This window comes from Molossus molossus, unplaced genomic scaffold, assembly GCF_014108415.1.
Source record: "Molossus molossus isolate mMolMol1 unplaced genomic scaffold, mMolMol1.p scaffold_m16_p_6, whole genome shotgun sequence".
NCBI lineage: Eukaryota > Metazoa > Chordata > Mammalia > Chiroptera > Molossidae > Molossus > Molossus molossus.
The window spans coordinates 82,327,598-82,354,660 of record NW_023425399.1 but is presented as its reverse complement, the minus strand read 5'-3'; positions in this window follow the sequence as shown (position 1 = coordinate 82,354,660).

The following is a 27,063-nucleotide window of genomic DNA, read 5'->3' as shown; positions in this document are numbered from 1 at the left end:
TAAATGTGGAATATTTTGAGTCAATTCTGACAGAGTCCCCTTTTACCTTATACCACAGAATATCATTAAAAATCTAGATCAATTTGTTTATAAAAATAATTTACAGAGAATGTTATATTACAAAAATTATATTTCTTGGGCAATGCAGTGGTTTTTAATAGCTCAAGGAATTTTGCTTTGAAATTTTTATCATAACCATTAAATAGTTTGAAAATAGTTCTACCAGGTAACCTCTAAAGATTCATAAAACATAACTACATAAAAACCACTTATCTAAAGATGCTTTAAAATTGAGGTCTGCAATCTCAGTATGATATCAAATACATATTTGAGCAATATGTATCTGATATTGATTTTGGGTTAAATATGTGCCAGACGAGTTCAAAGGTGTTTAATATATGTAAGTCAACTGTATGAGATACTGTTTTTTCTCTGTATTATAATGAGAAAACTGAAGCCCAGAGAGTTGAAACACCTGTGGTCTCCTCACCACTATATATGGCAGAGTTGACATTTGTTCCCAGGAAGGCTGATGTTGGAGTCCAGATTCTTAAGTCCTCTGTTTATATACAGTTGTATATTATGAAAAAGATCTAAAATAATATTGTCTCAGTGAAGTTGTAATAATAGTAATATTAGCATTATAAATATTAACATTGATATGAATTTATATAATCAACAGTCTTCTATCGTGTGTATGTTCATTTGCATTCCAAATTTTAACCTAATTCTGAGTACTACAAAAATATCATATTTTATCTTACATAAATATATTTGTTTAATCTGAGACAAAGATTGAGGCCATTACTTGCTGAGTTTGTACACATACATAGTAAAAAGTTATTGATTTTTAATATTGATGTTTCTAAACAAATACAATAGATTTAGTATCTCAACTAATTGATAAATTAATTGGGAATAAACATATCTGAGTAATATAAGGAAGCAGGAGACTAAATAACTCAAATTAAAATGCAAACTCATTGACTTAATAAGATAAATTTCTAATTTATTTTTTTGGTACGTGCGCCTAGCAGGAACTGAACCTGGGACTCTCTGGTCCACTGAGCCAAACCGGCCAGAGCTCTAATTTTATTTTAATAGATTCAGCAAAAAATACACATAGGTCCAAGAAACCTATAATATCATGAACACAATTTCAACAATTATGCTGAAGAGATGTTGACTTCAAATGAAATATTTTTTTTTTGCCCTATTATATTTTCATTGTGATAAACTATAAATGAAGTTTATCATTTTAATCATTTATTATTTATGGATATATGCTAATATTGTTAAAGTTAACATACAGGAGAATACACATCAACTTTAAGCAGAGGGGAAAGAGATGGAGTAACACTTTATAAAAAGAAACATGGAAAAATGTAAGCATTCCAATCCATTGAATCTTGGTGTGGAAACAAAAGTATATTTTATGATTTTTATAATTTATGTGTTTGAAAATGTTTTATACTTCTAGACAAAGTAATGCCAGTATGTTTTTATATCATAAAAATATTTTTAATTTGACTTTTATAATTTATTTTTTATGAACTCTATTTTATATATATATATTTAGTATTTTTTATTTTTCAATTACGTTTTGCATTTAATATTATTCTGTATCAGTTTCAGATGTACAAGATAGTGGTTAGAAAATCATGTACTTTCTTTTCTTTTCTTTTTTTTATTTAATTAATTAATTTTTGTTACAGATGTTTCTCCTTTTCCCCCCACTGATTCCTCCCTCTCTCCCCCTCCCCCTCCCTCCCAAACCTGTTGCCAGCTTTGTTGTCCATATCCATTGTTCATGCACACATGCATATAAGTTCTATGGTTTATCTCTAGCCCACAACCCCCACTTCTGGGGATTGTCGGTCTGTACCCCACTTCCACGTCTCTGTGACTACCCCATTCCTCAGACTATTATGTTCATTATATTCCACAAATAAAAGAGATCATATGATACTTGTCTTTCTCTGTTTGGCTTGTTTCGCTTAGCATAATACTTTCCAGGTCCCTCCATGAGTCTCAAAGGATGAGAGATCTTTCTTTCTTACAGCTGCAGAGTACTCCATTGTGTATATGTACTACTGCTTTTTTATCCATTCATCTACTGATGGACATTTGGGCTGTTTCCAGATCTTAGCTATTGTACATAGTGCTGCTAAGAACATGGGGGTATATATATTCTTTCTAATTGGTGTTTCAGGCTTCTTAGGGTATATACCTAGAGGTAACACCATACTGTTTTCCATAGTGGCTGCACCAGTCTGCATTTCCACCAGCAGTGTACTAGAGTCCCCTTTTCTCTACCCTCACCAACACTTCTTGTTTGATGATTTGTTGATGGTGGCCATTCTGATAATTGTGAAGTGATACCTCATTGTTGTTTTAATACACATCTCTCAGATCATTTGTGATGTTGGGCATTTCTTCATATGTCTCTTAGCCATTTGTATGTCCTGTTTGGAGAGGTGTCTATTTAGTTCCTCTACCCATTTTTTATTTGGGTTCTTTGTGTTCCTTTTGTTGAGTTGTATGAGCACTCTATATATATTGAAAATTAACCCCTTATCTGATGTGTCATTGGCAATTATGCGCTCCAGTACAGTGGGTAGCCTTTCCATTTTGATGACTGTATCTTTTGCTGTGCAGAAGCTTTTGAGTTTGATGTAGTCCAATGTGTTCATTTTCTCCTTTATTTCTGTTGCCTTAGGTGATGTATCAGTGAAAATTCTGCTGCATATGATGTCTGAAAATTTGTTGCCCACAGTCTCTTCTAGAATTTTTATGGATTCATGAGTTACATTTAAGTCTTTTATCCATTTTGAGTTTATTCTTGTGTATGGTGTAAGTTGATGGTCTAGTTACATTTTTTTGCATTTAGCTGTCCAGTTTTCCCAACACCATTTATTAAAAAGGCTATCTTTACTCCATTGTATGCTCTTTCCACCTTTGTCAAATATTAATTGAGCATATTGCCTTGGGTACATTTCTGGGTTCTCTGTTCTGTTCCACTGGTCTATATGCCTGTTCTTGTGCCAGTACCAGACTCTTTTGATTACAGTGACTTTTTAGTATAACCTGAAATCTGATAATGTGATCCTTCCTATTTTGTTCTTCTTTTTCAAGATTGCTGTGGCTATTCGGGGTCTTTTTGGTTCCATATAAACGTTTTTTTTTTTTTTTTTACCCTCACCCGAGGACATTTTTCCATTTTTTGTACAGATAGAGTGTGAGGGAGAGAGAGAGAGAGAAAGATCGACGTGAAAGGGACACATCCAGTGGCTGCCACCCGCATGACCAACCAGGGCCGGGGACAAACTGCAACCGAGGTACATGCCCTTAGCGGGAACCGAACCCGGGTCTCTCTGGACCGTAGGCTGATGCCAAACCGGTCAGGGCCCATATAAACTTTTGAATTAATTATTCTAGTTCTGTGAAGTATGTCGTTGGTGTTTTGATAGGGATTGCTTTGGGTAGTATGGGCATTTTAATGATATTAATCCTTCCAATCCATTATCAAGGTATGTGCTTCCACTTTTTTATATTTTCCTCTATTTCTTTTTTTAATGACCTGTAGTTTTCTGTGAATAGGTCTTTTATTTCTTTGGTTAAGTTTATTCCTAGGTATCTTAATTTTTTTGCTGCAATGGTAAATGAGATTGTTTTCTTAGTTTCTCTTTCTGTGAGTTCATCATTGGTGTATAAGAATGCCAGTGATTTCTTGACATTAATTTTTCATCCTGCTATTTTTCCAACTTCATTTATTAAGTCTAGCAAATTTTTGATGGAGTCTTTGGGGTTTTCTACATACAATATCATGTCATCTGCGAATAATGACAGTTTCACTTCCTCCATTTCAATAAGGATCCCTATTTTTTTTCTTCATATCTGATTGCTGTGGCTAAGACTTCCAGTACTATGTTAAAGTAAGAGTAGTGAAAGTAGGCATCCTTCTCTTGTTCCTGTTCCTAAGGGAAATGCTTTTAGTTTTTGCCCATTGAGTATGATATTGCCTGTAGATCTTTCATATTTGTCTTTATTATGTCAAGATATGATCTCTCTATTCCCACATTGCTGAGTATTTTATCACAAATGGATGCTGAATTTTGTTGAATGCTTTGTCAGCATCTATTGATATGATTATGTGGTTTTTATTCTTCATTTTGATTATGTGGTGTATCACATTTTTTGATTTGCGAATATTGTACCAGCCTTGTATCCCTGGGATGAATCCCACTCGGTCATGGTGAATAATACTTTGATATATTGATGGATATGATTTGCTAGTATTTTTTCAGGATTTTGGTATCAATGTCCATCAGGGATATTGGTCTGTAGTTTTCTTTCTTTATAATGTCTTTTTCTGGTTTTGGAATTAGAATTATGCTGGCCTCGTAAAATGAGTTTGGAAGTCTTCCTTCTTCTTGAATTTTTTGAAATAGTTTGAGGAGAATGAGTGTTAGTTTTTCTTTGAGTGTTCGGTAAAATTCCCCCTTGAAGCCGTCCGGGTCTGGTCTTTTGTTTGCTGGGAGAGTCTTGATTCCATCTTCAATTTTCTTAGTTGTTGTTGGTGTTCAAGTTTTCTATCTCTTCCTGGTCCAGTTTTGGGAGACTCTGTGTTTCTAGAAATTTGTCCATTTCACTTAGATTGTTGAATTTGTTGCCATATAATTGTTCATAGTAGTTGTTAACGATCTTTTGTATTTCTGTGGTGTCAGTTGTTACCTCTCCTCTTTCATTTCTCATTTTGTGTATTTGGGTTCTCTCTCTTTGTTTCTTGGTGAGTCTAGCTAAGGTTCCATCAATCTTGTTTATCCTTTTGAAAAGCCAGCTCTTTGTTTCATTGATCCTTTGAATTTTTTTTTTTTTTTGGATTTTATGTCATTTATATTTGCTCTGATCTTTACTATTTCCTTCCTTCTACTTGCTCTGGGGTTTTCTTCTTGTTTGCTTTCTAGTTCTTTAAGTTGTGAGGTTAGATACTGTAGTAGACTTTTTCTTGTTTCTTGTGGTAGGCCTGTATTGCTATGACCTTCCCTCTCAGAACTGCTTTCACTGCATCCCATAGATTTTGTGTTGTGTGTTCATTTTCATTGGTTTCCAGGAAGTTTTTAATTTCTTCCTTGATCTGCTCGGTAATCCATTCGTTGTTTAATAACATGCTATTTAGCCCCCATGTGTTCAAATGTCTTTGCATGTTCTTGTTGCAATTGATTTCTAGTTTCATGCCATTGTGATCTGAGAAGGTGCTTGATATGATTTCAATCTTCTTGAACTTGTAGAGACTTAGTTTGTGCCCTAAGATGTAGTCTATCTTTGAAAATGTCCCATGTGCACTTGAGAAGAATGTGAATTCTGTAGTTTTGGGATGCAATTCTCTGTAGATATCTATTAAATCCATTTGGTCTAGTGCTTCATTTAGAGTCTCTGTTTTCTTGCTAATTTTTTGTCTAGAGGATCTATCCAGTGATGTCAGCGGGGTATTGAAGTCCGTGCTATGATTGTATTGCTATCAATTTCTCCTTTGAAGACTTCCAGAAGTTTTTAATACATTTTGGTGCTCCTATATTGGGTCCAGATATGTTTATCAAGGTTATAACTTCCTGTTGGATAGATCCTTTCAATATTATGTAGTGACGTTCTTTGTCTCTATTTATGGCCTTCATTTTGAAATCTATTTATTCAGATATGAGTATTGCTACCCCAGCTTTTTTTTCCTTTCCGTTTGCTTGAAGGATTTTTTTCCATACCTTCACTTTCAACCTATGTGAGTCTTTTGTTGTGAGGTGGGTCACCTGTAAACAACATATAGATGAGTCATGCTTTCTTATCCAATCAGCTACTCTGTGGCTTTTTATGGGAGCATTCAATCCAGTTACATTTAAGGTGATTATTGATATGTACTTATTTATTGCCATTTTTGTTTAGTGTGGTGATATTTTTCTTCCTATTTCTCCTGCTAATTAGAGCAGTTCTGAGAACATTTCTTGCAGTGCTGGTTTGGTGCTAATGTATTCCCTTAGCCTTTTCTCTCTCTCTTTTTTTTTTTTTTTTTGGTCTGGGAAGCTCTTTATTTGACCTTCTATTTTGAACAATAGCCTTGCTGAGTAGAGTAGTCTTGGATTCAGATCTTTCTTTTTCATGACCTTGATTACCTCATGCCATTCCCTTCTGGCCCATAGTGCTTCTTTTAAGAAATCATCTGAGAGCCTTATGGGGGTTCCTTTGTAGGTAACCTATTGCTTCTCTCTTGCTGCTTTTAGGATTCTCTCTTTGTCTGTAATTTTTGGCATTTTGATTAATCTGTGACTTGGTGTGGGCCTGTTTGGGTTCTTGTTACTTGGGCTCTTTGTGTTTCTTGAACTTGAATGCCTTCTTCCTTCACCAAATTAGGGAAGTTTTCTGTTACTCTTTCTTCAAATATATTCTCTAACCTTTGCTTATTTTCTTCTTCTTCAGGGACTCCTATGATGCAAATGTTATTACTTTTCCAATTGTCCCGCAGTCCTCTTAAGTTGTCTTCCTGTTTTTTACTTGTTTTTTCCTTTAGGTTTTCTGATTGGTTGATTTTTTCTTCCCTATCTTCTAATCACTGATCCGGTCCTCAGCTTCCTGTACTCTGCTATTTAGACCTTCCAATGTGTTCTTTATATTTTATATGTCATTTTTCATTTCTTCTTGGTGATTTTTAATTTATAAATGGTTGATTTTTAACAGTACTATGTCTTTACTCATGGTGCTCATGTCCTTATACATAACGTTGAGCTTCCACCCGATAATGGCTCTGAATTCTAGTTCCATTAACTTGCTTAACTGCACCTCATTTATCTCATCTTCGGTAGAGGTCTCTTGTTCTTTCATTTGGATTTTGTTTCTGTGTTTCACCATTTTGGCTATCACAATGGGTTTTGGAGCCTGCCAAATTTTCCCTGTGGGTGTTGGTGTTCTGCTGTTTGTGGCTCTCTCTCCTGGGTTTGGATGAGCCAGGGAAGACCCACTTTAAACACCACTGTCAATTCTTACTTTCCTAAGAAAGTTGCTAGCCCAGGAATGGTACAGTTATTCTCTAGCTTTTTGTCTGGAGGCTATCAGTAGGGGTTACTTAAAGAGCCTTCGCTTCTCAGTTAAATGAAAAACTTTCTCAGGTGTTCAGCATGAGGGAATTTCCCGAGGGTGGGGCAGATGCTGGTTGTTAATGGGCCTCATTTTGCATTTCAATGACCACCAGGTGGGGTTGAATCTCTGAGGAAGGGGCTGCCACCTCTCTCCAGATCCCTGGGAATTTGTAAGATGATCACTATTCTGCGTGGCCGCAACTCAGCAAAAGCTCTGAGCACCCTCCAAATACCGAATGTCCCCACACAGTTCCAGTCCAGTCCACCCTCCCTCTGCTGGAGCCCAAGGTGAGTCGCTGTGGCTATTTTAGCCTCTGTCCCGGCTCTGTTCTGTGGAGCTGCTTGGGAGTTTAAACCAAGGGCACTGTTCACAGCTAAGGCCTCTGCTGACTGTGGGCTTCCAGCCCACCTCTCCTGCCTCCGCAAGCCTACCAGGATCCAGTCAGTGTTCCTGGTTATGTGGTCCTCCAAGCTACTTTTCTTTTGCTTTTTTCTGACAATTTGTTTTTATTTTCATTGTAATTCCAGTTTGATCCTGGAATACGCTCTGTGTAGCTTCCATTCACTCTGCCGCCGTTTTGGAATTCCCAGAAAATCATGTACTTTAGAGTGTACAATTTTATTGCACTACAATGTACTCACATTGTTGTACATCCATTATTGTCATTCATCTCCAGGACTTTTTCATTATCTGAAACTGAAACTGTGTACCCATTATACAAAAACTCCCATTCTCTTTTACTCCCTGCCCCAGGTAACAACCATTCTACTCTGTGTATAAATATGACTACTCCAGGTACATTATCACACACTATTTGTTCTCATGTCTGGCTTATCTCACTTAGCATAATGTGAAATTTCACCCATATTATAGGCCAAATTCTGTACCAGAATTTCTTTTCTTTTTAAGGAGAATAATATTCCATTACATGTATATACCATATTTTGTTTTATTTATTCATAGATGAAATGAAATTCTTAATATAAAATTGAATTATTTCCTCCAATATGCACAAATATAGAGAATTCCATGCAACTGGTTTAACAATACATTTGTCACTTAGTTTATGGGTTCACAATAAATTGGTTATTTTAAAATCAGTAATGAGTTTCTGAACTTTAAAGGTACATAGAAGACTCAGAAAAACACATATTTGAGGTTTATTTTCCTCAAAAAATGGGGCATTTAGAAGCCTCTCTTACAGCCCCAAAAGTCTGCCAGGTTAAAGCACAATGAATATCAGCACAGTGGCATTATTAAAATTTAAAACTTCTTTTTGGAATTGTCTGTGACTGTGTTTTGTGTTTGTTTAGACTCCGTCTTCTTGAGCATTTAACTTGCCATTTCTTTGAAAAGACTCATTAAACATGATAATGTTCCAGGTATTGTGTTCTACCTGGGAATACAACTTAGCAGTAAAATAGATACTATTATACAAATAAGTTTATAAATAATTTCAATTGTGGGTAGTACCATTAAGGAAAAATTCAGACTCTTGTGAGGATTCTAATAGAAGGACATCCTTGTATGAGTTAAGATAGGAGTACTCTTTTTGACACTGAACTTCAGAATTCTTTGTTTAGTGCCACTCTCCTGACTACATCCCAGATCTTTCCTCTAAGCTGATGATAGTGACAGTGTAATATTGAAATAAATTCCCTGCTTTGGATCGTCCTGCTTTTATAGACTGGACTAAACTGTCTCAATCGTGCATAACCAGAGGACTGAGGTTTCAGTATTTTGTGACCAACTCCACTTTTATTAACAGGTTAGTGACAAGGTATTAGCCGAACGGGCTGCCTGTGTTCAAATCACAGTGTGCTATGTACTAGCTGCATGACTTTAGAGAAGTCACACAATCTCTCTGAGTTGTATCCACTAGTGAAATGTGGTTAATAATAATCACAATAATTTATTCAGAGTGGCAAAAATGGAAACAAAAGATAAATGTAAAGCACTAAGAATAATGCTTGGCAAATAATAAGCACTATATGCCTGTAGATATCACTATGCAATTTTTCAATCTCTGGAATGGCTACAGTTAAGCTACAAATGGAAAGGATAGGATAGTCTTTAATGTTAATGACAATTATGCTCATACTTGGGTTTATAGTCCTTCATCCTTTGCACCAAGTAAATTTCATCTTTGTCCTTTGCTATTCAAAAATGAACAAATGCAAGATATTTCTTTTTCTTTGAAATGATGCCAAAAGTTTATTGTCTCAGTCTGCTTACTGCAAAGAGTTTGTGATAGCTATTTATGTCATGTTAAATAAGTTCCACTGTAGCACAGAGATGCATTAGCCTTTTCTGGTCAAACAAAAAAACAAACAAAAAAAACTGAGTGGTGTGCCAAACTGAAAAGAGGCAACTCCGAATGATTGCCTGTAGGACTTTATCGACATTGTTTAGGTACTCCATCTGTGAACTGAGACAAGGAGGATTTTTGTCAGTACACTCTGGTCTCTTACAATGTTGATCTTAGGAACAAAATAATTCAAACACTAAAATATCAAAAATTTTAATGAACGTATTTTGGTCAAAAGATAAAGTACACTGAATTGGTATCACAGATATACTATCTTCAAAAATAAAGATATTCTAACCACAACTTTGAATAATCTTTCTCTTAACAAGCTATTTCTAGCAATGATAATCTGTCACATTTTAATAACAGACAAATGGGAGATTCCTTTTGTAATTACTGACTCCTTTTAAACTGAGTTACTAACTATAAGATTCTATCTTATATTAAAATAAAATTCTCTAAAAGACACGTCTTCTCTTTGTTTTTTTACTGATCCTTAATAGACATACAATTCCTAAACATACAATTGCCTTAGATTTTACCTCAATAAAACATGGTTTTCAGTATGTTAACAGTAGTATGCTTAGAAGTTATTTCATGTCAAGTCTTCAAGGTTTTGAGCTATCATAATGTACAATAGTGATTTCTCACAGGCCCATTCTGTCAGGTCTTCTCTCTAATTACAAAGTGCAACATATATCCTGCAATTCTATATTGTGAGCTAAAAACGTCCTCTAGAAACTGCCATTACCAGAAAAAAGTTTATTGTACCATTTACTGGTTTATGTGACTGGGGAAAAGACTTTTATTTCTTATGACTTTTTTAAATGATTAGTATTATTATGCTTATAATTGATTAGCATATACAAATCAATTCTTAATGAATAATTTTGTGTTTCATATATTGACAATAATAACTATATATTAGTAGAAAAATAACTCCAATAAACTGATATTTGTATTGCTGTGATTTGATAGAGTGCTGGAAAAAAATTTGAGATTTTTTTTTCTTTTAGAAAAATAAAAGCTCAATTTGTATTCACACCACTGTATAGAAATAAAATGTTATATAAATCTATTTAGGTCATTTTACAATTATGATCATACCCCTTGATGAGGTCTATAACTTTATTATATTATTCAGTTTTAAAATTTACTTGATATAGAAACTAAGGTACATTTTAATAACTTAGTGTCTATGGTATTAAGTCAAGGGCATACAGAAACTCTAGGTCACCTTGAACGTAAAAAAAGTGATAAAGAATACCTGGTGCTGAGAGATTGTGGTATTGGGATTGTGCTGAGACCGCATTTTTAGATTTATCTTGGTTAGTAAGCAGAACTACAGCATCTAAAGTACTTACTTCCTTTGATCAACTCCACAGTATTAACACAGGCTGAAAGATGCACTAAGTAATAAACCAAATAGAATGTACTGAGTGGTTAAGGTTCATCAATAACAGACATCATAGGAAAGACTAGAAAAAATACATACAGTTGTTCTTCCTAAGTTAAATGTGGACCTACTTCTGAAATACAGTATGTATAAAAGTATACCCTATTTTCAGATCATCTTTATTTTCTAATAAAATTATGCCTTAAATCTCTAAAAAATGATGATTATAATTTGCCTTTCTTAACAGCTCTATATAAATGTTATCTTTTTAAACTTCTTTCACTGTCAGTAAATATTGAGAAAAAAAGTTTAAATGTGGTTAATGTTATGGTAATTATTTTTTCAGTAAACCAATAGATTTCCTAGCCTTAGATATTATATATAATTTCTTTATTTTTAATAATGAGAAAACTGTTATTCTTAGAAGAATAGTGACTTAGTCAGTCTCAATTCCAGCTACTACCAGAGCTTTTATTCTATAAAATTTTTCAAATATCACCCCACTTTTCCACTTTAAACGTCATCAATATTGATCAAAATCTGCTGCATGAATTGTATTCATTCATTGTTCAATATATATACTAATGCATTCAAATAATACCAGATACATATAAACACATACACATTATGTTTGTATATGTAAAATGTATTTTTATGCACATATTTTTGAATACTGAAAAAATGACTATGATAATGTTAACATTAATAATAGAAGTGATATTATTAATAATAATAAATATCTAGGCTGAAGTTCTGGTAATAAAATAAATCAGTTTTCAGATAAAGAGCTGGCCTAACCTCAGTGATTCATTTAACTACTCTGGACCTGTTTAACTACTGAACATTAAAATTGGATGTATTAATGTCTAAATGCTTTGTGGCTTGGAGTTCTAGTCTTAACAGTGTTTGTCCACCTGAGTTCCAATCTTGGCTCTACCACTATTATATGGGTTACTTTAGTTAAATTATTAAATATCTCAGTTTATTAATCTGTCAAAAGTAAATAATAATAGCAATTTCTTAATAAGGTTTTTGAAGGAAATGATTGTGTAACACTTAGTACAGTGCCATAATGATAAGCACTCAGTTAGTATTAGACATTTTGGAATTTTTTGTTAGCATCAAGTTTAATTCCTGAATAATTTAATGCTGATCCACTGCCATTAAAACCATTTATTCTGGGCTCTGTTTACTCCTATACCACCTAATGGTTCCTAGTTGCCTACTTTTCTTATGTACCTTCTAAATAAATTATTCTACACATTTTAGTCTCTTGTTGCTTAGTCTTATAGCTGCTACTTGAACAACACACTAATTTACTTTTTAAGACCCAAGATTATTCTCTCACCCATGGCACTCAGTGGCTAATACTTTAGTTGGAAATACTTTATGCTTCCATTCATACAAAAATCTAGAAAAGACAAATATGTAGTGAGAGAACACAGATTTGTGATTTGTGGAATTAGGGATGGAGATGGGAGACAGATTGTGACAAAAATATGAGAGAACTTTCATGCTGATGGCAAAGTTTTACATCATGCTTACAGTAGTATTCATGTGATTACAACTTATTATCATAGCTCTTTAATTTGTATACTTAAAATTATTAAATATTTTTGTATGCAAGTAATACCTCAATAGACTGATTTTTAAAAATTAAACTATTAAGTGAGAGGTACAGCAAAGGAGAGCACATATTTCTTCTTTACTAATTAACAGTGATGCATTTGTTTATAAAAAGATTAATTTATATACCTTTAAAACATACTTATTTCTGGTTTGTCCTCTACTTTTTCCTTAACTAGTATTTTATTTGTTCCTCTCCTGAGAAAATTCTGAAATGTTTGAATAGAGTTAACTAGCAAAGGCAGTCTTTTCAAAAAATGGTCTGGAACAACTGGACGTTAAAACAACAACAACAACAACAAAAAAAAAACAAGAACAAAAATAAATCTACACATAGATGTTACACCTTGCACAAAAATCAAATCAAAATGAATCATAGTTCTAAATGTAAAATACAAAACTATAAACCTCCTAAATATTAAAATAAGAGAAAACTTGAATGACTTTGGTTATGGTGATAACTTTTAGATACAATAAAGCCATAATCGATGAAAGAAAAACAGTAATAAGCTGGATTTCATTAACATTTAAAATTTCTGCTTTGTGAAAACATTGCTAAAAGAGTAAAATGACAAGCCACAGACTTTCAGCAAATATTTTCAAAAGATATATATTTTGATATAAAAATATAAAGGATTGTTACTGAAAGTACACAAATGACTATTAAACTAAACAATAATAAAACAAACAACCAGCTTCCAAAATGGGTCAAAGATCTTAACATACACCTCAATAAAGAATATATACTGATGGTAAAAAGGCAAGTGAAGATATTATTCATACTATGTGTCAGGGAAATAAAAAATAAAACAACAATGAGATATCAATACACACATCTTAGAATGGCCAAAACCCCAAAACGCTGACAACTCCAAATGATGACAAGGCTGTGAAGAAGCAGAAACTCTCATTTATTTCTGGTAGGAATCCAAAATGATACAGTAACTTTGGAGGACATGTGGGCAATTCCTTACAAAACTGAATATACTCTTACCATCTGATACAATAATCATGATCCTTGGTATATACCCAAAGCAGTTGAAAAATTATATCTACTCAAAATTCTGAACATAGACATTTATAGCAGCTTTAATCGTAACTGCCAAAAGCAACCAAGATGTTCTTCAGTAGGTGAACAGATAAATAAACTGTGGTTAATTTACACACGAACTATTATTCACTAAAAAGAAACGAGCTATCAAGCCATGAAAAGGCATACAGTGTTAAATGCATATTACTAATTAATATAAGATGATCTGAAAAGGCTACACACTGTATGATCCAACTATATGACATTCTTGAAAAAGTATAAAATACTTTTACAGTGGAAACAGCAAAAAAGAACAGTGGTTGTCAATAAGGAGACAGAGGCAGGTTAGGCAGAGAGAGATGGGACCATGGGACTAGAAGGCTGAGATACATAAGGAAATTTGAGATTACTTGGAGCTCAGCACACAGGCAGGTAACTCAGTACACAGTATATCTGGAGGTTTATTCAGACCCTACAGATATCAAAATAAAACTGAAATCAACATTGAAAATTGTGCCTCCAAGGTCAGAAAATCCCAGCTCCCATTTATAGAAACGCACATTAGAAGCTCCTGGAAGGAGCACAGGTCAATTATATAAACAAAACAAAACAAAACAAAAAAACACACAGAAGGGCTGGTTTCATGCAAGGCAACAGGATCGCTGAATGAGTGCCACTGTGAAACTAGAGTATGTTGTTATTGCAGAAAGCCAGGTTATCTTAGAAAGGATTATAGGAAACCAAGGTTGTATTAGGGGAGAAACCAACAACAAACATAGGGTTGCTCCAAGGGCATTTTCCCTCCTCCTCACTCACAGTCTGAGAGAAATTGAAATGATCAAAAAGGGAAGTCCTAAGGCCCCTATAGATGACCTAGGTCTTAACTCAATCAGGCAGGAAACATAAGCTTTAAAATGTATGGATGTTGCTAGAGCAAAATTCCTTGAAAGGACCAATCACAGGCTAGCAAATTATATATCTACCCCTAGACACTAGAGCCTCACAAGCAACCCACTTGGGTCCCCTTCCCTCTGCTGGAAGTCTGCTTTTCAAATAAATGTTCCTTTTGCTTAGCCCTTTATCTCTGAACTTATTCTTTGATTTTGTGAGACAAGGAACCCAGACCTGAATACCACCACTTGATTACTACCTTGCTCCATGGATTATCTTTGCTTCGTTGTAAAAAATAACTATATTTATATGAGTCCTTTCCATGCTTTCTGTTCTGTTACATTAATCTATTTGATTATTCTTTCAGCAACAATGCATTATTTTATATTACTATAAGTGTATGTAAAGCATTTTAAGTCAAGTAGAGTCAGTCTTCCAACTTTGTTCTTCTTTATAATTGTGTTGCCCATTCTGTGTCTTTTGACTCTCCATATAGATTTTAGAATCAGTTTATTAATATACACATTATATGTGTGCCAATGCTGCTTTTTGGAGATTGCATTGAGTCTATTCCAAAGTGAGAATTGATATCTGGATAATATTGAGTCTTCCTATCATCAATTATGAATATCTCTCCATTCATTTAACTCTTCTTTGACTTTATTCGTTGGCATTGTGCAGTTTTCCTCATATAGACCTTCTGCATATTTTGTTAGATTTATATCTAAGTATTTATTATGGGGGATAATAATATAAATGGTATTGTGTTTTTCATTTCAAATTCTACTTTTTTCATTGCTGGTACATAGAAAAGTAATTGATTTTGTATATTAACCTTCTGTCCTGTAACCTTGTTATAATGTCTTATTAGTTTCAGAAAATATGTTTGTCAATATTTTTAGCTGTTTACATAGATACTTGTGCCATCTGTGAACAAAGAGAGTTTTATATCTTTCTTCCCAGCTGTATATCTCTTTTTTCCTTTTCTTGTCATATCATTAGCTATAACTTTCAGTGCAATTTTGAAAAGCAGTGGTAAGAGGGTTGATGTTTACCTTGTTCCTAATCTTGGTGGGAAAATTTCAAATTTCTAGTCATGAAGTATGACATTAATTGTAGGTTTTTGTAGATATTCTCTAGCAAGTTGCTGACATTCCCCTCTATTCCTAGTTTAATGAGAGTTTTTATCATGTATGAGTAGTTCAATTTGTCAAATGCTTTTTTTTTTCTTTATTGATTCTTTAGAGAGAAAGAAAAAAAGCAAAAGGAAATGGGAGAGAAAGAAGAAACATCAGTGAGAGAGAACATCAATTGGCCATCTCCTGTATGCCCCCCAATAGGGATTTGGCCCACAACCTGGACATGTGCCCTGACCAGGAATCAAACTGGCAACCTCTTGTTCTATGTGTTGATGCGCAACCACTGAGCCATGGCCAAGATGTCAAATGCTTTTTTATGCCTTTATATATATACCAGCATAATTTATCTTTTCTAGCCTGTTCATGTGATGGATTATATTAATTTATTTTCAACTATTGAAGCAGTCATGTATACCTGGGATAAATCCTATCTGATCAGGTTTTATAAAAAATTATATATATTATATATAAAAATTTTATATATCATATATATTAACAAGAACAATTGCAGGTGTTTAATTAACATCATAAATGAGATTATGTTAAAATAAAAACTATTAGAAGAATAGAACATATTAAGAAGATAGAACAATAGAAGAAAAAACTATTGCAAAATACTATAAGAATTTTGCTGAAGTTAGTCAACATAGATTCACAATTCACATTGTATAGTGAAATACATGTGAACTAGACCTAAAACTTCTATATAGAACTAATACAGACTATTTTAAATTGAGTAAAATTCATTGATATATAATTATTATAAAATATCAAAATAAAGTGAAATTCACTGACATATATATTATTTTAAAAATGTTAAAAGATGAAAGTGCTCTCTCATCAAATAAGATATGATCTCTTGATACAGGCCTTTTCATAATAATTTATTCATGCTATGTTTCTTCTTTTTTACCTTTTCTCCATTTGCTATTTGATCCTACCACAAAAAGGAAGATCTTCCCACAGTGCTTCGATTCATAGGGTTGCTAATCAGCATAGATTATTTGATAGTGATATAGTTGAAAGTGATGCCTAAAGGCTTTTAAACCATAACATTCATTTATATGATTCTTACTGGGATGAATTGTCTGATGAAAAATAAGTCTTGAGTTAGAGAATTGTTTTATATCTCTTTAATAAAATTTTCCTCCATATTACCCACTGAGCTCACATCTGAAAGATTTCTCATCAGTACCACTTATAGGATATTCAGAAAGATGTGAATCCTTCAAAAATGCCTTTTTACACTCCTTGTATTTATATAGTTTCTTACCATTGTAACTTCTCTGATGTTAATTAAGTTATGAGTGTTTTGGGAAGGCCTTCCCATGTTCCTTATAGTCATTGTGTTCTGATTGTATTCTCTATATTTAAAAAAATTTCATACATAAAAAAAGAAATCCACTATTAATGGCCTTCATATATGTCTTGAATTTTGGGATGCATTAACCCTGTACATTATTCAATATAAATAGATTATATGTATGGACGATAGATGTGTCTAAACTGTTTTCTGATTTTGAATAAGGCTGAGACACAGATGAAGTTATTTTTACATTTCTTAACACTCAGAGCATGTTCTTGGTTACTAATACTTGGATGAAAACAAAGGATGTGTGCTGAAAGCTAGCATGTATTATTACTTGAATATTACATGTTTAAAATGTTCTCCGGAAATTTATTTTTTACCCCTAAACTGGATGTTCTGTTTCTAATAATATCTTCAGCAAAGGAATTCAGATTCGTGCATTGTAATTTTTCCATTCTTCAATCATTTTCCATTTGAATGGTCCTTTTCCTGCTATTTTAGTTTTGCAAGATTAATTTCTTGATTGTATCCCTGGAGTCCTAGTCTGAGGATATGCTTCTTGTCAGTTTTTTGTCACCCATCCAAGATTCCTTTCTTTACTCCACTAAAGGAATCAATAATGAATTAGAAATATAATGTTTCATTAAAATCAAGTGTCTGAAAGTACTCCTGTATACAGTTGTCTGTGGTCACACCACTAAAAATGGCCCATGATAAATGTCAAGAGATGATCTGTTCTCTTCTAGGTAGTTAAAAAAAAAAAAGACATACTGAGAAGTCAGGGCCACATGATAACCTATGTGCTATGTTGCTTTTGTGGCTAGGCTATAACATCTTTTTAAATGATAGGAAACTGATGCTATGAGATCATAGATACCATATATCAAATTAGATGAAGGACTCTTATTCTAAAATTGAAGACTGATATTCCACTCAACAATAGTTGTCTCATTTTCTCTTGACTTTGTAAATAAATCAATAATGACTAAATAAACAGAACTTCTTTCCAACCTACTTTCATGTGCGTTAGCTTTATTCTTTTTATTTAATCTCTAAATTTAAGGTTAACACCTAGTGGACAGTTTGGTTTTATGTTTGCTTCATTGGTTTTAATGCATGTGTTTGGCAAAACTAACGTTATAGTTTTTATTTCATAACGTTTCTTCTTAAATTTTATTTTTTATGTATCTACATTCTTATATTTTTAATGATGTATTGAGACTGGTAATGCTAAAGATAAAGAAAAGGTATGATTTTAAAATGTCATACATAACACATGATAATATTTCGTTACTTCTACCAATATAATTTTATAGTACCTGTTCATGAATAATGTTTTCTTTAAAAGAATGCAAAACACATGACCAGGAACCATCAGCAGAATGCTTCTATTCAACATTCATTCTAAAAGCGTTCATTAAACAAGACCCAAATATCCTCCACTCCGAGTTACCTTCCCCTAGTTTTATTAATAAGGGGGGAGTGGCAAAGGAAAATTTAAAATTTGACCATTGCATTCAAGGTAATTAGCCTTTGAATTCATAGCTTAAAAACTGAAATTGATAACATACCATAGCTTGTCAGATAGGTTACTAAATTTGTATACATGGCTAAATCAGAAATAGATACATTTAACAACTCCAAATTTATTTTAAAAAGAGGAAGTCCCTCAGAAAGATGCTATAACTTTTGAAATAACACTGTGAAATTATGTGTTGTTGGCTTAAAACACCCCCAATAAATATTTGTGAGGAGCAGCTGAGTGCCATATCCGATGCTACAGAAAGATGCCTTCCACCTTTAGTGTCTTCTCTGCAGATTAGAACTTCCCTGAAACTGTAACATTCTAATAAATAACACTTTCCATCCACATTTTTTCTCTTAAATAGAAATTTTAATGAATTCATCCTTTCTGACATTTGCATTTGTCTTTAAATGCCACAAGATAACAGGGCTTTAATCATTCCAAATAGCTTTTTAATTATAGACCTAATTACTTTTGCAGAAGGTTAAGCTCCACCAACAGGAATAAAACTGTTTGCTTGTACTTTGTGTGAAGAATGATGTTATGCTCTTGACATAGGTATTTGGTAAATTTATTTGGTCACTTTTTCTGACTTTTAGTGTAAGAAAAAAAGACTTGAGTTTTAAGAGAATTTGACATTATGCACTTTGAATCAAGTAATGATACTTTAATTAATTATAGAATCAGAGAGAGAGTAAGAGACACTTTGCAAAAGAAATGTCAGACTAGTAGCTGCTTATTCCAGCCTCTAAGACTGCACCAGAAGCATGGGCATTTCAATCACCAGGAAGCATGTGGCATTGCCTTTAGTATTCATAAAATAATTTACTACTATAAAGTAATTGACAAAAAAGAAAAACAACAACAACAAAAACTGGATCACTATTTTGGAGCTCTGTTCTGAGTAAGGGCTCAACTAATAATCTTTAGAGAAAAAAATTACTAAATTATTTATTTGGGTATTTGTTAAAGGTTTCTTTCTTTCTTTTTATTTTGGTACTTGCCCCTAGCCACTAGGGCCCAGTGGGAACTGAACACAGGACTCTCTGGTCCACAGGCCGACGCTCCATCCACTAAGCCAAACCAGCCAGGGCCTCTTTCTTTCTTTTTTTTCTGTATGCTTCCCATTGCCAGGCTCAAATGAATAATTTTTGAGTATATCAGATAAATAAGAAATTTGTTACATTCAGTTCTTATTTAACTTATTCAAAAGCTTATGTTTGAATGCTAATAATGAGCTCCAAATAAGACAATCTTTGTAAGTTATGAAAAATTTCAGAATTTTATTTACATATATATTTATATATATATGTATATATAGAGAGAAATGATATAGATATATAGATGTAGATATAGATATAGATGATGATATAGATATAGATATATTCACTGTAGTAAAAAAATGGTCAAAGATTATGACAAAGAAAAGTACTATAAAAGTTACTATTTTTATATTAGAAAAATAACATTAAGTAGAAGATGATAATGGAGGGAACCTTAAACTCTATGTAATATTGATGGGAATATTATGTTGGAGAAAATAAATGTATTTTAACAGGTTTACTGTGCTCATAATGAATCACTCATAAATTCTTCTTCCAAATACATATTCAGAGAAAGCTGAGTACAAACACTCAAAAAAGTATGTACAATGAGCCCTCCATATCCATGGGTTCCTCATCTGTGGATTCAACCAAGCGGAGATTGAAAATATTAAAGAAACTGTTATGTTGTTGCTGACCTGTACTATGTAGCAAGGCCAGTTGTGTCTGTACTGAACATGTATAAATTTTTTATGTAATGATTTCCTAAATAAAATAGTATCACAACTATTTACATAGAAATTACATTGTAGTAGGTGCTGTAAGTAATTTAAAGATGTTCTAAAGTATATGGGAGGATGTGTGTAGGTTATATGCAAACAATATATCTGTAGATTTTAGTAACTACAGCATGTCCTGGAACCAATCACCTGCAGATACTGAGTAATGACTATATAAGAAAGTTTATTACAACAAACTTTGTCATACCAAAGTAATGGAAACAACCCAGATGCCCCATCAATTAAAAAAACTCACTGAATAAATAAAATGTGCAACCTACTAAATGGAAAACGATGTAACAGTTATAACAAAGTAAGTAGATAAGCATGTACCAATACTGAAATACTTAATCTATATAATATTCTATGAAACAATATAAAACACGGGATACTGTTTACACAAGTTTAATATAAAAGAGTAAGTGATTCATGACAGAAAATAACATTATATATAAAAGATAAATAAGCCCTAGCCAGTTTGGTTCAGGAGGTAGAGTGTCTGCACTCTATGAGTTGTGCGTTAGATTCGGACAAGGACTTGTACCTCAGTTGCATTCGTCCCTGGCCCTGGTCAAGTCATGTGGGAGGCAACCAGTCAATGTGGTTCTATCATGTCAATCATTCTCTCTTTCTCTCTCTCTCTCTCTCCCTCCCTCCCTCCCACTCTATCTGATAATAAGTAGAAAAATATCCCCAGGTGAGAAATTATATATATATATATATGAACAATAACATCAAATACAAACAAAAGTCAGACAACCTCTATAATAATAATGGAATTATACCACTATCTTAATGTTAAAGTCCAGGTTTGTGACTATGAGCTCCCAAATAAGAAGGAAAGTAAGATTAAGGAAAAACAACAAACAACAAAACATATTGAATATTTTATAATAAAATAAATGACAGAGCTAGAAATTTAAGAAAAACAAATTTTATACTGCATATAATCTCTTCCAGGACCATGATAATACTATGCAAGAATAAAGAAGCAAGAGTCAAACAGAACGTTATGATTATTTTATTTTGTAGATCTGCTTTTTTAAATTTTTGTTATTTTTCTTTCTTTTTTTATTAATTAAATCATTTATTTTTGTTACAGATGTTTCTCCTTTTTCCCCCACTGATTCCCCCCACCCTCTCCCTCCCTTCCCTGACCCCAGCTTTGTTGTCCATGTCCATTGTTCATGCATACATGCATATAAGTTCCGTGGTTTATCTCTCCCCCACCACCCCCTCTCCTGGGGATTGTCAGTCTGTACCCCACTTCCACATCTCTGGGACTACCCCATTCCTCAGAATGTTATGTTCATTATATTCCACAAATAAGTGAGATCATATGATACTTGTCTTTCTCTGTTTGGCTTGTTTCACTCAGGATGATACTTTCCAGGTCCCTCCATGTAGTCTCCAAGGATAAGAGATCTTTCTTTCTTACAGCTGCAGAGTACTCCATTGTGTATATGTACCACTGCATTTTTATCCATTCGTCTACTGATGGACACTTGGGCTGTTTCCAGATCTTAGCTAATGTAAATAGTGCTGCTACAAACATGGGGGTACATATATTCTTTCGGATTGGTGTTTCAGGCTTCTTAGGGTATATTCTTAGAAGTAGGATCACTGGGTCAAATGGCAGTTCAATTTTTAATTTTTTGAGGTAACACCATATTGTTTTCCATAGTGGCTGCACCAGTCTGCATTCCCACCAGCAGTATACTAGAGTCCACTTTTCTCCACACCCTCGCCAACACTTGTTTGATGATATGTTGATGGCTGCCATTCTGGCAAGTGTGAAATGATACCTCATTGCTGTTTTAATTTGCATCTCTCTGATGATAAGTAATGTTGAGCATTTCTTCATATGTCTCTTAGCATTTGTATGTCCTGTTTGGAGAGGTATCTATTTAGTTCCTCTGCCCATTTTTAAATTGGGTTCTTTGTCTTCCTTTTGTGGAGTTGTATGAGCACTCGATATATATTGGAAATTAACCCCTTATCTCATATATCATTGGCAATTATGCTCTCCCATACAGTGGGTAGCCTTTTCGTTTTGATGACTGTATCTTTCGCTGTACAGAAGCTTTTGAGTTTGATGTACTCCCATGTGTTCATTTTCTCCATTGATTCTGTTGCCTTAGGTGATGTGTCAGTGAAAATTCTGCTGTGTCTGATGTCTGAAATTGTGTTGCCTACAGTTCCTTCAAGGATTTTTATGAATTCATGAGTCACATTTAAGTCTCTTATCCATTTTAAGTTTATTCTTGTGTAGGGTGTAAGTTCATGGTCTAGATTCATTTTTTTTGCATGTAGCTGTCCAATTTTTCCAACACCATTTATTAAAGAGAATATCTTTACTCCACTGTATGCTCTTGCCACCTTTGTCAAATATTAATTGTGCATATTGCCTTGGGTCCATTTCTGGGTTCTCTGTTCTGTTCCACTGGTCTATATGCTTGTTCTTGTGCCACTACGAGGCTGTTTTGATTACAGTGGCTTTGTAGTAAAACCTGAAATGTGGTAATGTGATCCATCCAACTTTGTTCTTCTTTTTCAAAATTGCTGTGGCTATGTGAGGTCTTTTTTGGTTACATATGAACTTTTGAAGTACTTGTTCTAATTCTGTGAAGTATGCCGTTGGTATTTTGATGGGGATTGCATTGACTATAGATTGCTTTGGGTACTATGGACATTTTAATGATGTTAATTCTTCCAATCCATGAACAGGGTATATGCTTCCACTTTTTTATATCTTCCTCTATTTCTTTTTTCAATGACCTGTAGTTTTCTGTGAATAGGTACTTTATTTCTTTGGTTAAGTTTATTCCTGGTTATCTTAATTATTTTGCCTCAATGGTAAATGGAATTGTTTTCTTAGTTTCTCTTTCTGTGAGTTCATTATTGGTGTATAAGAATGCCATCGATTTCTTGATGTTAATTTTGCATCCTGCTATTTTTCCAACTTCATTTATTAAGTCTAGTAAATTTTTCATGGAGTCTTTGGGGTTTTCTACGTATAATATCATGTCATTTGCAAATAATGACAGTTTTACTTCCTCCTTTCCAATTTGGATCCCTTTTATTTTTTCTTCCTGTCTCATTGCTGTGGCTAAGACTTCCAGTACTATGTTAAATAGGAATGGCGAAAGTGGGCATCCTTGCCTTGTGCCTGTTCTTAAGGGAAATGCTTTTACTTTTTGCCCATTGAGTATGATGTTGTCTGTAGGTCTTTCATATATGGCCTTTATTATGTCAAGATATGATCCCTCTATTCCCACATTGCTAAAGATTTGCATCAGAAATTGATACTGGATTTTGTTGAAAGCTTTTTCGGCATCTATTGATATGATCTTGTAGTTTTTATTCTTCATTTTATTTATGTGGTGTATCAAATTTATTGATTTGTGAATATTGTACCAGCCTTGCATCCCTGGGATGAATCCCACTTGGTCATGGTGGACATTTTTTTTTGGTGTATTGATGGATTCAATTTGCTAGTATTTTTTTCAGGATTTTGGCATCTATGTTTATCAGGGATATTGGCCTGTAGTTTTCTTTCTTTGTAGTGTCTTTTTCTGGTTTTGGAATTAGACTTACGCTGGCTTCATAAAACGAGTTTGGAAGTCTTCCTTCTTCTTGAATTTTTTGAAATAGTTTGAGGAGAATGGGTGTTAGTTCTTCTTTGAATGTTTGGTTAATCTCCCCCGTGAAGCCATCCAGGCCTGGGCTTTTGTTTGCGGGGAGAGTCTTCATTACATCTTCAATTTCTTCTGCTGTTAATAGTTTATTCAAGTTTTGTATCTCTTCCTGGTCCAGTTTTGGGAGACTATGTGTTTCTACAAATTTTTCCATTTCGCTTAGATTTTCGAATTTGTTGCCATATAATTGTTCATAGTAGTTGTTAACGATCTATTGTATTTCTGTGGTGTCAGTTCTTACTTCTCTTTCACTTCTGATTTTGTGTATGTGGGTTCTGTCTTTTTGTTTCTTGGTGAGTCTAGCGAACGGTCGATCCATCTTTTTTATCTTTTCAAAAAACCAGGTCTTTGTTTTATTGATTTATTGATTTGTTTTTTTGGTCTGTATGCATTTTTATTTCTGCTCTGATCTTTACTATTTTCTTTCTAGTACTTGCTCTGGGGTTTTCTTTTTCTTTGCTTTCTAGTTCTCTAAGTTGTGAGGTTAGATAGTCTATTTTAGAAATTTTTCTTGTTTCTTGAGGTACGCCTGTACTGCTAAGAACTTCCCTCTCAGAACAGCTTTTGCTGCATCCCATAGATTTTTTGTTATGTGTTCATTTTCATTGGTTTCCAGGAAGTTTTTAATTTATTCCTTAATCTCCTTGGTAACCCATTCATTATTTAATAACATGCTATTTAGCTTCCATGTGTTCAAATATCTTTGCATGTTCTTGTTGCAATTGATTTCTAGTTTCATGCCATTGTGATCTGAGAAGATGCTTGATATGATTTCAGTCTTCTTAAACTTGTAGATACTTAGTTTTTGTTCTAAGATGTGGTCTATCTTTGAGAATGTCCCATGTGCACTTGAGAAGAATGTGAATTCTGTAGTTTTGGGGTGTAATTCTCTGTAGATATCTATTAAATCAATTTGGTCTAGTGCTTCATTTAGAGTCTCTGTTTTCTTGCTAATTTTTTGGCTAGATGATGTATCCAGTGTTGTCAGTGGGGTGTTGAAGTCCACTGTTATGATTGTATTGCTATCAAATTCTCCTTTGAAGACCTCCAGAAGATTTTTAATATATTTTGGTGCTCCTATATTGGGTGCATATATGTTTATCAAGGTTATATCTTCCTGTTGGATAGATCTTTTCAATATTATGTAGTGGCCTACTTTGTATCTAGTTATGGCCTTCATTTTGAGATGTATTTTATTAGGTATGAGTATTGCTACCCCAGCTTTTTTTTTTCCTTTCCATTTTCTTGGAAGAATTTTTTCCATCCCTTTACTTTTAAACTATGTGAGTGTTTTGTTGTGAGGTGGGTCTCTTGTAAACAACATATAGATGAGTCGCGCTTTCTTATCCAATCAGCTACTCTGTGGCCTTTTATGGGAGCATTCAATCCAGTTACATTTAAGGTGATTATTGATATGTACTTATTTATTGCCATTTTTGTTTAGTGTGGTGATATTTTTCTTCCTATTTCTCCTGCTAATTACAGCAGTTCTGTTAACATTTCTTGCAGTGCTGGTTTGGTGCTAATGTATTCCCTTAGCCTTTTCTTTTTTTTTTTTTTTTTTGGTCTGGGAAGCTCTTTATTTGACCTTCTATTTTGAACAATAGCCTTGCTGAGTAGAGTAGTCTTGGATTCAGATCCTTGTTTTTCATGACCTTGATTACCTCATGCCATTCCCTTCTGGCCTGTAGTGTTTCTTGTGAGAAGTCAGCTGAGAGCCTTATGTGGTTTCCTTTGTAGATAACCTGTTGCTTATCTCTTGCTGCCTTTAGGATTTTCTCTTTGTCTTTAATTTTTGGCAGTTTGATTACTATGTGTCTTGGTGTGGGCCTGTTTGGGTTCTTCTTACTTGGGGTTCTCTGTGCTTCTTGAACTTGAATGCCTTCTTCCTTCATCAAATTAGGGAAGTTTTCTGTCACTATTTCTTCAAATATGTTCTCTAACCCTTCCTCATTTTCTTCTTTGGGGACTTCTATGATGCGAATGTTATTATGTTTCCAGTTGTCCCACAGTTCTCTTAAGCTGTTTTCCTATTTTTTTAATTATTTTTTCCTTTGGTTTTCTGATTGGTTGATTTTTTCTACACTATCTTCTAATTCACTGATCCGGTCCTCAGCTTCCTTGTACTCTGCTATTTAGATTTTCCAATTTGTTTTTTATTTCTGATATGTCATTCTTCATTTCTTCTTGCTGGTTTTTAGTTTCCAACTGGTTGACTTTCAACATTTCTATGTCTTTACTCATGGTGCTCATGTCCTTACACATGCTGTTGAGCTTCCTCAAGATCACGGCTCTGAATTTTAGTTCTGTTAACTTGCTTAACTGCACCTCATTTATCTCATCTTCCGTAGAGGTCTCTTGTTCTTTCATTTGGCTTTTGTTTCTGTGTTTCACCATTTTGGCTATCACAGTGGGCTTTGGAGCCTGCCAAATTTTCCCTGTGGGTGTTGGTGTTCTGCTGGGTTTGGATGAGCCAGGGAAGACCCACTTTAAACACCACTGTCAATTCTTACTTTCCTGGTTTGAGTTGCGAGCCCAGGGAATGTTAGTTATCCTCTAGCTTGTTTGCCTGGAGGCTGTTAGTAGAGGTCACCTGAAGAACCTTGGTTTCTGATTTGACTGAAAAACTCCCTCAGATGTTCAGCATGAGGGAATTTCCCCAGGGTGGGGCAGATGCTGGTTGGTAATGGGCCTCAATTATCATTTCAATGGCCACCAGGTGGGGTTGAATTTCCGTGGGAGGGTCCACCACCTCTCCCCAGGGCCCTGGGAAGGAGTAAGATGACCACAGTCCTGCGTGGTTGCAACTCAGCCAAAGCTCTGAGCGCCCTCCAAATCCTGAGTTTCCCCACACAGTTCCAGTCCAGTCTGCCCTCCCTCTGCTTGAGCCCAAGGTGAGTGGCTGTTGCCAATTTACCCTTTGTTCGGGCTCTGCGCCATGGAGCTGCCTGGGACTTTAACCCTAGGGCGCTGCTCCCAGCTAAGGGCGGCCAAGGCCGCAGGCCCCGGACAAGGCTGCCTCAGGACCCAGCAGAGGCTGCAGGTCCCAACCGAGGCCACAGGACCCAGCTGAGGCCGCTGGTCCCAGCGGAGGCCGCAGCAGGTCCCAACCAGGGCTGCAGGTCCCAGCTCAGGCTGCTGTGGACCGTGGGCTCCCCGCCCCTCTCGTGTCTTTGCTAGCCTACCAAGATTGA